The 15,110-nt window shown below is 40.4% G+C and overlaps 1 protein-coding gene across 8 annotated transcripts in view; it reads left to right on the forward strand.

The window, feature by feature from the left end:
* The window catches only part of FNDC3B (fibronectin type III domain containing 3B), a 386,791-nt gene that overhangs the window by 67,825 nt on the left and 303,856 nt on the right, over positions 1-15,110 (forward strand). The window lies entirely within an intron of this gene.

Genomic DNA, 15,110 nt, shown 5'->3' on the forward strand with positions numbered 1-15,110 from the left:
TCCCTCAGTCTTGTACTAAATAAATGTCATTTTTTATACTTGTGTAGCTCTTTAGAAGCACAAAAGTAGAAGACTTCGTTTTATCAAAAGTAGAATTGGGAACAATTGTTTGAAAAATATTTACGCAAAATATATTAATAACTCAGAGAAGTTAATTGGCCGTTTATTTGATGTCAGTATGTTGCTCTTCCCCACCCCCCATCTGTCATAGTACATTAACACTCTTTATCCATCATAGTACATTAATACTTTGTATATACCTCTGTTGGATATTGCTTTGCTGCTTAATAGTTTATATATATTACATTCTCCTGCATTAGACTGTGAACCTCTTAAGAACAATGAATATCTAATAGGTGCTCAATAAATGTTTGTCAGTTGAATAAATTTCCTGCCTTCTTGCCACTGATGCAAGTATCTCTCTTCCTGACTCCCGATTCTCTCTCCTGGCTCATTTCCACCCATCTACTGTAGTATCTTTTATTTTAAACGCACAAATAGATATACCTCTCGTCCACCCAACAGAAACAAGCTCCCTCCCTTGACTCCACATTCTCCGTTACCATCTTGTATCTCTGCTCCCCTTTACAGCAGTGCTTCTCTAAATAGAGCCTCTGCTTCCTTGCCTCTATTACTCTTCATCTCCAGAGTCTCCACTTGTTTCTTGTCATCTTTCTATTCCAATCTTTCAGCAAGTCCTGTTGGTCTTATCTCAGGAACATTGCCGAAACCATACTTTGCCATGTCCACTTCATTTCCACGACCACTCCTGGACTCTAAGCCAACACCTCTCACCAGGGTAGGACAGTTCTTCTCACTGGTCTCGCTGCTTTTACTTTTGCTCTACCAGAAAGCATTTGCCACACAGCAGTCCGCTAAAAACATAAACGTACCATGTCACTGCCCTGCTCAGAGCTGTCCTGTTCGCCTGAGATAAAATCTGAGTGCAGTACCATGGCCAGTCCACCTTCTGTGGTCAGCGCTTGCCTCTCTCCATCATTCTGCCACTGCTCTGCTCCGGCCACTCATGGGAAGGTCTCTAAGTGCCATGAATAGTTTCAGGATGCCGTGTTTGGTCTCCTTTATTTTCACTAATTAAAACAATAAAAAAAAAGGGCAAGTTGGGACTTCCCTGGCGGTCCAGTGGTTAAGACTCAGCGCTTCCACTGCAGGGGGTACGGGTTCGATCACTGGTTGGGGAACTAAGATCCCACATGCCTCATGGTGAGGCCAAAAAAAAACAGGGACAAGGTATTCAAATATGACTAAACTTGGAAAACAATGCAGGTCTCTCAGATGTTGTCACCTGGTTCCATTTGGCATATGTACCTGGGAGACCTGAGACCACCCATCCATGTAGCTGTGCACCATTTTTGTGTTTTGATTTCTCCCTCATTTCTATAATTCATTTTGCATAGAGTAGCCTTTTGTAGTTTTATAAGCCAGCATACAGAGCCCTTAGAATTTTCCAGTTTTTTCTCCAGAAGTAAACTCCTTTGCTCCCAGAAATGACCAGTGACTGAAAAGACTGGATTTCCTCAGAAGGCCTTGTGATATTTCCTACTCTGTATGTCTACCTCAGCTCTTAAGTAGAAGTTGCTTAATAATTTTGGTTAATAAAATCACGTTTTGATTTCACCTGAGAAGGTTTCTATAAAGCCAAGAAATGGGAAGATTTGTTAATTAATCTGTTTCATAAACAGTCACAAACATCGAGCTTTCTCAGACGAGGGTACACTTACTCTAAACAAATCTCATCGGAAGGAAATGTTTCAGTCTTTCTAATTCGCAAATATGTTTGATTGTGCTAGAAGCAAGCGTTGACATTTAGGCATTTAGGTTCTGTGGGCCAAGCTGTTGACTGGCATTAACCCTGAATTTCCCTTAATGGGGCACAGTTGTTAACTGGGCAGAGTGCCTTTGAAATATTCCTCTCAGCAGGAGGGGCCCAAGATTTACCATGCCTTGATGTTGTCGCCGTGGCTCCGATGAGGCAGTGGCCTGTGTGCCTGACACTTCTTTTTGCCTCTTTCTGCTTCCAGAGTCCCCATTCTGTGTGTCCCTCATTCACTCAAGCCTTCACTTTTTCCTTTGGGTCCTGACATTTAGTTCTGGCAGAGTTAAGTGTGGTAGAGTCCCCAGGGCCTGTGTGTGGAGCCTGGGCTAAGGGGCAAGCAAAACCAAAATAATGGAGAAACACCAGAGAGGAGGTGGGGGAAGGGGAGGGATAGGGCCTCACCAAAAAGAACAAGGACCAGGAGTGAGGATCCAAGAGTCAGGGACTGCGAGAGTTTTGAGTGCTTGTCCGGGGCGCCTGCTGTTGTTCGCTGCTTGCTCTTAAAAGCACGTGTGGTGTGATGCTCAGGTGGGTTTGTGTGAAAGGATCAGGAGGCTTTGACTACGCTGTGCCTTGAGGCAATACTTTTTCTTTTTAACAAGGACCATTTGGAGGCACAGGGCTGACTTCAGTGACGGACATTGCAGACACTGTCCCGGCAGACCCCTGGGGTGACGTTTTAAGGGAGAGGCACTTGAGCCACTTTCCAAATTATACCGTTGAAGAGAGGGGCCCTCTGGCTATAGGCTCTGCCTCTACGTTTCTGTTAGGAGAGTGTAGGTGAAGCTTACCTTGGATGTGTTTACAACTCTTAATGCATTGCAGCTGTGCTGAGGACATTCTGATTATTTCTATATATGCAAAAGAACCAGCAGTTAGGAGAAAGCTCTTCAGTCCTCACAGCCTTCATCCTCCTGATTTCTGTCCTGTTGGTTTCTGGAGTTAATTAGGACAGGTTCTTGGCAAGATTCTCTGCTCTGTTCTGGCTCTAAATAAGAAACACTGTTAATTTTCATTATCCGAAGTCATGTTAAGTTTGAAACCTTGTTTTGTCATTTTATGTAGGTAGCAGGAAAAGGATGATTCTTTTCTTAAAATGAAAAGCTGTCCTCATTATGAATGAATGAAGATTTAAAGTATATTATCAACTAAGAAATGAACAAGAATAACAATAACAAATACACAAGGTGGATAGAAGGAACTTACTTTAACAGCTTTATTGAGATATAATCCACATGCCATGTAATTCACTTATTTAAAGTATACAATTTGACGAAATTGATTTTATTCACAGAATTGTGCAACCAAGACTACCATTAATCTTAGAACATTTTTATCACCCTGAAAAGAAACCCTTTAGCAGTCACTCTCCATTCCCTTCTCTCCCCTATTCCTAGGCAACCACTCATCTGCTTTCTGTCTCTGTAGATAATTTGTCCATTATGGACATTTATATAAATGAAATCATACAATATGTGGTCTTTTATGTCTGCCTTCTCTCACTTAGCATAATGTTTTTAAGGTTCATCCATGTTGTAGCATGTATCAGTATAGGCATACCTCGGAGATATTATGGGTTCAGTTCCAAGCCACCGCAGTAAAGTGAATATTGCAATACAGTGAGTAACGTGAATTTTTTGATTTCTCAGTGCATGTAAAAGTTCTGTTTACACTATACTGTAGTCTCTTAAGTGTGCAATAGCGTGTCTAAAAAAATTGTATATACCTTAATTTAAAAATATTTTATTGCTAAAAAATGCTAACCATCTGAGCCTACAGTGAGTCGTAATCTTTTTGTAATAGTAACATCAAAGATCACTGATTGCAGATCACCATAACAAATATAACAATTATGAAAAAGTTAGAAATTTTGCAAGAACTACCAAAATGTGACACAGAGATAGGAAGTGAGCAAATACTATTGGAAAAATGGTGCTGATAGGCTTACTCCACACAGAGTTGCCATGTTAAACCAACTTGTAAAACACACAATTATCTGCAAAGCACAATAAAGCAAAAAAGCTCAATAAAACGAGGTATGCTTGTACTTCATAACTTTTTTTATTGCCAAATAATATTCTAGTGTATGAATAATACTACATTTTATTTATCCATTCATCAGTTGATGGACATTTGGATTGTTTCTACTCTTTTTGGCTATTATGAACAATGCTACCGTGGATGTTTGTGTGCAGATTTTTGTGTTGATGTGTGTTTTCGTTTCTCTCATATATACCTAGGAGTGAAATTGAACAGCTTTATTTTTAACTATTGTTTTCTAAATAAAGTACTTCTTCTCTCACTATAATGTCTTCTACCTTTAAATAGATCAACATAGCTAAATAAAGTTTGCTTCCCTTAATATGCCTAACCACATACTATTCTTGAGTTATAAAAGTCATGTTTCCACCTGAGCTTTTGTGTGTGGCTGTATAAATTACAGTGAATGCCCTCCAGTAATCAAAATACTGGCATTTCATACGTTACATTTCAGAACCTAATGTTCTGAAACATTTTAGGACCTAATGGTGTATTAATTTAACTATCTTTGTTAAGTACTTTTAGCACATCTTAGAGATTTTAAGAAGTAGCAGCTAGTTTGAGCATGAAAGAGTAAGCATCAGCCCAATTTCCAACTTGTTCTATTGGTTTACTATTTCAGTAATCTCTGAAGAGGAATTAGAGCAGCCACCAGTTAAAGAAACTATTAGGTTAAGAGCCGAGTGTTCACCTAGAATTTACTGATTTGCTAATTTAATCTGCGACACTTATAACCTACACGATGGTGGTATGCCACTTTATATTCTTAGTGACACTTCTCACATATGTATTCATTAGGTCAGTGGGGTGGGGAGAGAGTTAGACGCCTCTTCGTTCTGACTAGCATTTAGCTAGCATTTAGCACACAGAGAGCACCTAGCAAATGTTGTCATTTTTTATTTCTTATGTCTTGCTTTTCTTTTTTCTTTTAAGCTTCCTGAATATTAATTGCTAATGAGTATTCTTGATGCCTCTTCTTCAGGAAGTAGATCTCCTTAAATGTAAACAGAAAACTGTTTCTGGGATAGCCTGGAAGACAGGAGGTTAAAGTTAACCTCAGTTGTGTCCAGTTGTCTTAACTTTACCCTGTTTCGGTTGATCAGCATTTAGCACATCATTTTATTGGGAGTGAGGGTTTTTTTTCCCTTTTGTTTCTTCTTTCTGAAAGCCTTTGTTTCCCTAGCCAGAGTTTTCCTGGATCATTCTTTTGAGTACACATTTCCAGACAGCACAGTAAACACATTAAAACTTTCCACGTTCAGATGGTGCTCGTCATCAGCACGTCTTTTACAGCAAATGTACTTCTCCTCCTGATCCAGTGACCTTTTCTGTTCTGGTTGATATCTTCTTAATAACTTTTCCCCTGATGGCTCCCTTCTTGCATTCAGTAGTTCAAATCCTCTCACCACACAGGTTTGCTCTTCAAACATACTGACGGCCACTGTGTCAGGGGGACCCAGAAAGAGGTTTACAGTCAGTATAGTGTAGAAAAATGAATAAATGGCTCTTAGGAGCCTTGCCCAGGAAAAAGAAGGGTATTCAAATGAGAATGGGACTGGCTGTTAAAATATTATTGCTGAATAATATTAGATAACATCTCCTTTATGATAGAATCCTATTTAGAAGCTGGGGCTTGAGCTAGAAAGTGGAAAAAGTTAGGCTGGTCACATGTTGGGTTTGGGAAACCAAGTATGGGGAAGCTCAGTTTCGGTCAGACTCTTCAGCATCACGATATATGAGAAATGTGTAACTTGTGCAAATATTTAAAGAAAATTATTATTGCAAACTGCTGTCTTGACTACTCAGGCTTATAAGGCCTGTTGTGTTGTGTCAAGATTGTCAGCTCTCTTCTTTGAGATTGGGGTGGAAAGAAGGAGTGAGAGGATAAGATTTATGACCGAATTAAGGAGTGACTGAATAATAGATTTGTTCATTTTAATAAGCATTTGTCATACATCTTCTGTGTAGGACTGTATTAGGTGTTGGTGACACAGACCTGTTTTTGCCCTAAAGGAATGAGCAGTGTAGTTAGGGAGCAAAATGTGGTTTACCAAAAAAAAAAAAAAAAAAAAAAAAGGCTGTATTTACACATGTGTAGAACCACAGGAGAAGTGCTTGGATTGCAGAATGTATCAGTGCCTTGGGAGCGCAGAGGAGGGGTGGATCAGGGAACGGGATAGGTGGGCAGGAAAACAGACCAGTCAGGGAAAGGTGTCTGTGGGGAGGCTGAGCCTGAACTGAGACCTTGCTGGAAGTTATTCGAGCTTTGCATATCATGTAATCAGTTTCTGTTTTATGAAATGTAAATACTGTGTGGGGATAGTATAGTCAATGAGGAGCTAATATTAGTGGCACCCCAAGCAGACCGTATCTAAGTCTCTTTTCTGGAAACTTTGCTCTTTAGTATTCTTTCTAGAGAATCTATCTGTCCTGTGATGCATCCAGCCTGGCGACCCACCCGTGGCCTCTTTTTTATAAATTTATTTATTTTTATTTTTGGCTGCATTGGGTCTTTGTTGCTGCATGCAGGCTTTCTCTAGTTGCGCTGAGCGGGGGCTACTCTTTGTTGCGGTGCGCGGGCTTCTCATAGCAGTGGCTTCTCTTGTTGCAGAGCACAGGCTCTAGGCGCGCGGGCTCAGTAGTTGTGGCATGCGGGCTCAGTAGTTGTGGCTTGTGGCCTCTAGAGCGCAGGCTCAGTAGTTGTGGCGCACGGGCTTAGTTGCTCCGCGGCATGTGGGATCCTCCCAGACCAGGGCTCGAACCCGTGTCTCCTGCGTTGGCAGGCGGATTCTTAACCGCTGCGCCACCAGGAAAGCCCCACCCGTGGCCTCTTGATGTCTGTTCCTCACAATTACCGATTCTGCAGAAGTGCAGATCCTGAGTACCCTTTCACCAAAGCTGCTTTCCAGCAGCACAGGCAGCCAGCCCCGTTTCTGAGGGCTTCCTTTTAACTGTAAAAAAGTGGAGTGAGTTTATCCAGGTCTGTGGTTTGATTTTACAATCCTCTCTGCCTTAGGTTTGCCAATTCTACTCCCTACAAAGGCTTCCAAAAAGGCATAGCCTATGCATAATCTCTGTCTCATAAAGGAAAATGTTGATGCCATGCAGAGGGTGGTGTTATATGTGGCACCCACAATAATTATGACACATGACATATAATTATGACAGCTTTGAGCTGTCTGGGTTGAGAGACACTTCAGAATTTAATTAGCCAAAGGCAATAATAATAAGATACAAGATGCAGTCAGTATCCTTCAAATTGGAGCTGCCTTCAAAAAGGAGAGGATTAAGGAAAAACACAGGCGTGGCAAGGTTGCACTGCAAAATAACAGCAATTTAAAACGCTGTGGTGGTTTTCACATTATGATTGTTTTCAACTTATTGCAATGTTTGACTGTCTGGTTGCCCTCTAAACTCCAGGGGAGCAGGGGCTATGTGTCTCTTGTTCACGCTGTGCCTGGTGTCTGAGGGTAGCATTCAGTAAGTCCTTCAGAGTGGATGAAGGATAAATGAAATGAACAAATCTAATTCATCTAAATCAGGGCCTGAAAACTGGCTACCTATTGCATTTGTCATACAGGCATTAAAAAAAAAATCTTTATAGTTAACAAAAAATAATTAGGTGCCAACCTTTAAAAATGGGAAGATTGGCACAAAATTCTGTATCTTTCTGTTTATGTTGAAAACCCAGAAGATCTGATAACTGGGCTGGCAGCAGTTGACTGGCACAAAGTAACAGCTTCCCGCTTTGGATGGGGAGTGTCGTCCTCAGGCCCCACCCTGTCCACTTCACTCAATTTCCAGACCTGCCTGGGCTCTGTGGTCATCTGAACTTGCAACCTGGGAATTGTTAACTTTTTTTACCTTTGAAATTTCTTCTTGTGCTTACACATACTGGGTTTTAAATACAGCAAAAATATTTAAGATTTTTCAGGCACATTCATTGTGTATCATACTGATGAAGTGATTTTAAGTCTCTTTTCTACTTATGACTTGTAAAATGAACTAGTGTGGGCTATGGTTCGTATAGCTTTGTAGAAGGGTTTCAATTATATATCTTACAGCTTAGGACCCAGGTATTGGTTGTTTTGGCCTCTGCTTTTCAGTGAACAGTATTTGAATCCCCAATCAGTGCCACTGAGCACTCCTCAAAGTGTAAGAAGGGCAGAAGAAACGACCAGGAGCCTTGGTTTTACTGTTTACACACTAGTTAGGGGACATTAAACATAGATGCAAGGTATCAGCGTTCCAGGAGATAGAGATGCAAATACTTGTGTTTACAATCTTTTTTACAGTCTGCAAGAATTGAGTTTTCGTTAGGTACTTATTGAAACAGAATTTTTAAATTCTATTTCAGTAAAATTTCCCTGGTACTACCTAGATGAGACATTTTTATTTAAGTCATTTCTATATTGACTTTCTCTTTGAATAAGATTAAATTTGATAGTAGATTTCCAATCTCGAATTCTTAATTTTTTTTTGAAAATGTATATTTGTCATCTTGAATGTGATATGATAGCCATTGATGTGTCTTATAGTGCAGTAAAAATAATATATATGCACACACACACACACACACACAGGAAGAAAAGATGGGACTATTCTCCATCCAGAATGTGTTAAGACATATGTTTTGCTTATACATAATTGTTTTCATGTTGGCAGACTTTTTTTTTTTGTACAAATGATTGACTTAAAAATATGACTATATAGCAATTAGATACGTTACCTCCCAAACAGGATAGTAGTGAGCAAGCTGCATAAAATTAGTAACATTAATCTCTAAGTTCCAAATGCAGATGCAAAAAATAAACAGGCTGCTGAGGAGCCTGCTGCTAAAGCAGCCTAGTAATTTTCCAGCCATCTCTGCTGTTACACTAAATTGAAGCTGAACTGTGGTGGACCTCCAGAAGAAACAGTTCAGTGCCACTTTAGTGTTCATGCCTACTTTGATATTGCTTCTCAGCCCTGGGCCTTTTTCTTTAGCAGGTGACCATCAGATAGATCATTGCTGAGAGGAAATCTGTTTTATGTGCAGCATGTGTTTAGTACAACCATTAACTAGAATAATTTGACCTGGATCCATTCTTTATTGCCTATTCCCTGCCCCTTGCGGTATAGTAGATGTGCATTTGGATAAAATGGACAGTCTGCATTTAGAAAATTACTTTGCCAAGTGTTTCTGCTTTGCAAATAACTAGGCAACTAGTTAAGTGGAGATAGCAGAAAGTTGGGGGGCAGGTTGACTAGAGAGTATTTATATCAGCAAAGGGTTCCATTCCTATTACAGTTGACCCTTGAACAACATGGATTTGACTGCACAGGTCCACTTATACACTTATATTTTTCAATAGTAAGTATTATAGAACTACACCATCCACCATTGGTTGAGTCCACAGATGTGCAGCTGAGGATACCAAGGACCTGCTAATGCAGAGGGCCGACTATAAGTTACAGACAGATTTTTGACTGCGTGGAGGGTCGGTGCCCCTTAGCTCTGCATTTTTCAAGGGTCATTTGTGTTTTTAAAAAGTGGAAATCAATTCTTCTGAGTTAAACCTTAGCTGTGTAGAGAAATGGACTTGTGTTGTTATCTAGCTGTGTTTCATGACTTCTAATTTTTAGGAGTTGTTAAAATATTCTTGTGTTTTTCTAAGTAGTTAGAAAAATTCCACACTGAGGCATGTTACTTGGAAAGAAGTTTCTTTGGTCTTTATGTATATTGGAATATTGAGTTGTCCGTCTAGTTCGTGAGGGAAACCGTGACACATTGAAGCATGTGCTTTAGTTAGTGATGTTGTTTGGTAGCTAAACTGGCCAGAGTTTTGCAGCTCATTTATCTTTTCTGAGTTGTTTTGCATTGGCATCATGCATCTATTTATAACTCATCTTAATTCTCATCACCTTGGCAAAAGCCTATATAAAAAGCATCCTTATAGAATGGCTGTTTCTTTATAATTTATTTGGTGACTTTAGTCATGATTGAAAATAAGTGTAATTTAAATACAAATGTATATTATATGAATTACAGAGGAATGGCATCTGTATTTTTCTTATAAGGTTTGCATTGAGAAATCAGACCTTAGGCTTATATATACCCTGTCTGTGAATAATACCTGTTTTAAAGACCCAGTGAATCAATTGAGGATGGAGTTGGGTGATAGAGCACATAATCCTTTAATAGATGGGTGTTCACATCCCATTTACTTCTCAGACTTTCTCTTTTCTTGTTTTCTTATTTTTCAAGTGGTTACTCCAGGTAAGGCCCTGAGCATCTTCCCACTTTTTATTGACTGCCCCTCCACACCATGCTGCTTCAAGTTGCCTTGGAACTTTAAAGAGCCTCCATTAGAGAGACTTGAAGATAGACATCACAACTGGTGTATGCTTTTTCTTTGGAGGGAGGCAGTGGCTCATTTTCTAACAGTTATGCTAAAATCATGGGGGAAGTGTAGGCTAAAATGTTTTGTAATATTCCAGAGATTCTAGTGTCGTAACAATGTAAATCATATATTAAAGGTCAGATTTTTGGGCATTGAAAGAATGCCAAGCGTCTAACCTAATTTTTGGCATTTGCCTCAAACTTAAATGTTACTTTTGGACTTCCCTGGTGGTGCAGTGGTTAAGAATCCGCCTGCCAATGCAGGGGGCACGGGTTTGATCCCTGGTCTGGGAAGTTCCCACATGCCGCGGAGCAACTGGGCCTGCGCACTGTAACTACTGAGCCTGTGCTCTAGAGCCCGCGAGCCACAGCCACAGCTACTGAAGCCCGCCTGCCTAGAGCCCGTGCTCTACAACGAAGAGTAGCCCCTGCTCGCCACAACTAGAGAAGGCCCGCGCGCAGCAATGAAGACCCAACACAACCAAAATTTAAAAAAAGTTACTTTTTAAGCTTGCTGATCACCAGAAGGCTTTTAGTCTCAATATTATGCTCAACTTTTAGTTGAGTGGTTATTTGTTAAATTATTGGAAAGAATGGCTTTTTTCTCTCTCTCTCTCTCTCTCTCTTTTTGGCTGCACCTCACGGCTTGCAGATCTTAGTTCCTTGACCAGGGACGGAACCTAGGCTACGGCGCCGAGTCCCAACCACTGGACTGCCAGGGAAGTCCCCAAGAATGGCTTTTATTTGATATTTTCATTTCTTTGTTCCCTGTGTGGTGGCAGGAATGAATAATAACTATTTGAGGGCTTATGATGTGCTAAGAATGGTACTAAGCACTTCTGTACATCATTTCTTCCAGTGAACATATACCTTGTAAGGTAGTGATCATTTTTACAGACAGAACCGCAGGTGAGAAAGGTTAAGTACTTTACAGCTGGCAATCACAGGACTGGGATTTGAATCCACTTAAGTCCTACCTTCCAGGAAGGGTGGAGTTGCTTGGATTAGGCATATATCCATTGTTTTGTTCAGGTAAAGAGTCAGGAGAGACATGGGACTGGGTTTTGCATAGTAGTAAATTGTAAAGTTTACAAAGAAGAGCATTCCTGCTGTTACCTTATATGATCTTCATATCACCTCTGGAAGATGGCAGCGATTCTGGCTCTGCAGCTTCTCAGAATTGTGGACCAAGCTGTGGTGACCATGTCTGAAGCCTCGAGGCACTGGCTGAGTTTGGAGGAGAGGTTGGGTTTCAGGCCCAGGCCATCAGAGTAGCTCCCTTTCTTTCCCTAGGGAATGGTTCTTTCCCTGAGGTTAGCCATAGGGGAGCAGTTCCCTTTGGGGACAGCAGCTGCTGAGAGATGGTGGTGACTAGAGAAGGGCATCAGGGGTTCCTCGTCCTTGGCAGTCTGGGGGTAAGGAGAGGGCCTTTTGTCTGCCTTCTTTTCCTCCCAAACCCCACCTTTCATTTCCATTCAAAAATTATATCACCCCAGAGGCACAGTTTTTGTGTTTTAAGAAATCTTAAAGAAATCTTTATTGTAAGACTTGAACCTATTAGATTTTTTTTTCCTTTCTGAATTTATAATTATTTCTCTTAAGTAATGCCCCCCGCCCCCCCCAAAAAATCTAAGTTTATCCGTCGAAGAGAAATAATTCCATGAGCGTTTCTGAAGTGTCTCACCTCTGCTCATTCCTGTTCTAGGGGGAATACAAAATTAGGTGTCATGCGGTATTTGTGCCATGAGGCCACACCCCTTTGCTAGTGAGTTCCTCATTTTCTTTGTTTTAGATTGATGAAGGGCTGCTTGGACTTTGACTCTCCTCAAGATGCTAATTATATGTTTCAAAATCATGTGTTCTGTTAAAGATCACTTACGAGTAGCCTTGGAAAGAGAACTGGAAGCAGGGAGGTGCTTCAGGGGTGCAGAATATTGTTTGGAGGCCTTGGGAAATAAATCTTAAGTTCATTTACCACCAAGACACATTTAGTCAGTGTATATAAACAAAAGAAGTCACAGTGTGCCTGGACATTATTTGTCCCAGATGGAGTTTAAACTTGGCTCATTGTACTGCACTGATGTCATGGTGCATAAACTGGCCCGAGCTAGAGACGTGCATAGAATCTGCTGTGTGCTTGTGTGTGCTGAGGGCGTGCGAGGAGGAGGGAGGGGCTGGCTGGAAAATTGTTGTCACATTTTTCCTTTGCTGCCTGCAGAGCCTACTGTCAGTACTGAATTTGGACTTGGTGCAGGATGAGGGAAGAATCGGAATAATCTGTTCATTTGTGCAAGTCGGTATGTGATGCACTCAGGGATGTCCTTCTTCCAAGACTGAGTGTAAGTGCGTCAGGCTTTCCAACAGCTGCTTACGATGCTCTGGTACTAAAATCTAGAAAGGAAAATCTTAAAGTACTACGTTTTTGAAGAGCGTTTTCAGTCTGTTTGCCTTGAAATCTTCAATCTGGATAGTTTCTTTAAATTTTTTAATGATCTTAAGTATCCAGCTGTATAATTATGTTTTCCTGGATTGAATGGTGGATAACTTTTCAAACTAGTTGCTTAAGTGTTTAAAAAGGCAGTTGCCTGATACTTCTTAGAGAATCTGGCCAGGTTTAATTCTTCCTGTGTGCTTTGAGAAGGCAGCTTATAGGTCAGAAAAGGATCCTCTTCTGGAGTTCTGGGCTCTTAATAGGAAATCTCCACATACCATGGTGTTACTTTGTTACATTTTATTGCTGACTTTCATTATGATAATCTTAATTGGAAGCCGTTCCAAGTAATTAAAACCATTTTGTGGATATAAAGGGCTTACATTTCAGAACTTCTGTGAATGGATTCCAAAGTCACTATTGTTGCCGGGATCCATGGAAGCTGAACAGACAACAGAATGTGAATGAGTTGGGAAGTGATCCTTTAAGGAAAGCCAGAATGTTTCTCAAACAGAAAATCTGGTCAGAGGTGAGAATTGGCTGGTTTTAGATTTTATTGAGAACATGAAACGTGGTAGTTTTGGTAAAGTATTTTCTTTAGACTTTCTTATTAGAGGCCATATTTTTTCTTTAACTGAGAGACTTGCCACTGGTAGAAATTTGAAGAAAAAGAAATATTAATAACAGTTATTTACTGAGCACGTACTATGTATAAGGCCTTCTACCAGAGCTGCACTGGGGTTGCTCTTTTCCTCAGAGCACACACATAAGGTAGGTGTTTATCTCTCTTTTCAGAGGAGGAAGTGCAGGGTTAGAAAGGTTAAGTGCCCTGTCTGGCAGAGCCGGGACTTAACTGTGCTGTGTCTGATTTGCTCTTCTCACTGTGTATCTTTGGTATCTTAGTTGATTTTTAAACTGTTAGTTAAAAAAGAATTGCAAGTAAAATGAGATTAGCACAAAGTGACTTAATTACTTAGTATTTACATACTGTATATGATGTTACTTAGAAGACATCTCTGGCCTGAACGCCATCTAATTTTACCGCAACATATAGTGTGGCAGGAAGACAAACATGGAGAAGAAATATGTGCTATTATGTACTTATTTTTTGAAATCTTTAAAAGTAGTTACGATTCATCTTAACTTTAATGATTAAGTTGTAGGTTGTGCTGTTTTCTTATCTGCAATTCTGAGTCCTTAAATTATTTTTTCAAACTTTTTTTGTGTATGTATGATATGCTAAAAGGCAAACTATAACTTAAAGATCTAAAAAATGAATTAACTAGTCTGAAATGGGATTACCTCGGAATCAGAAAGTAGATGTTTTGGGGATATGATTAACTTGGGCCCCTTGAAAATAAGTGAAGATTCTCTTTTGACTCATCAGTATATTCGTTTCCCAATAATCGTACTGTTAGTCCTCCTTTCCTTTTGATCAGCAAACCAACCCACAGCATAGTAGGTGGACAACATAGTCCCCTGTTGGATTGATGAGTTGACTAGAAGTAAAGGAAAAGACTGCTAGGTTGGCTGCTGAGTGCTTTGGGGGTTACCTTTTTAGAGCAAGAAACCAAAGAGAAGAAATAAGGGATAGAAAAGGTCTAGGAAAAAGTGGAGATTCAAGAGAGGGACGGATTGTGAAGGCCTATCAGTTGTCAGTGATAGGAGGGGGTGGAAATGGAAATGACAGAATCACAGTTGGATAACAGAATTAGAGAGAGTAACAGGAAGTAGGAAAAATTAAGTAATTATGTCTGGGAGAGCCATACACTACCGCACCTCTGCAATTCGAGATGCCCCAGTGTTCATAGAGAGGGAGGGCAGAACTCTTCAGCAGCAAACCCTGTGATCTGGATGGTCATATTTAAAGGTTAAACCATCGGTTATTTTTGAAAACTCTTAGAACAGTGTAACCCCTGAATTATGTCACAGGTGGATGTTTCACTAATATCTTTACTGGTGTCTGTGTGTTCAGTATCTCCCATCTCAGTTTGAGTTTCTCGCTACTATCAGAGTTATCTTAATAATGTTGCTTTCCTACTGGAAAACTCTGCTCACAGGATAAAGTCCAGACTTCCAAGTGGCGCAAACAACGGCTTTTCTGAGGTGGGCACGGCCTGCCTCTGCAGTCTCACCTTTACCCCTCTGTTGCATGCTTATGCCATTACGGCCACACTGGAATCCTCTAGCACATTGGAATTCTAAACGTACCATACCGGTCAGGCCTCCATGCATGTGCTGTGTGATTGTTCTTTTGCTTATCCAAATTGTCACCCCCAACTATAACTTTTCCTGATTTCTTGATGATTTCTTCAGTTTCCAAAGCACTTGATAGCAAATAATCATTTTTTTTTTTTTTTTTTTTTTTTTTTTTTTTTTGCGGTACGGGGGCCTCTCACTGGTGTGGCCTCTCCCGTTGG

The sequence above is a fragment of the Physeter macrocephalus genome, chromosome 1, assembly GCF_002837175.3.
Source record: "Physeter macrocephalus isolate SW-GA chromosome 1, ASM283717v5, whole genome shotgun sequence".
NCBI lineage: Eukaryota > Metazoa > Chordata > Mammalia > Artiodactyla > Physeteridae > Physeter > Physeter macrocephalus.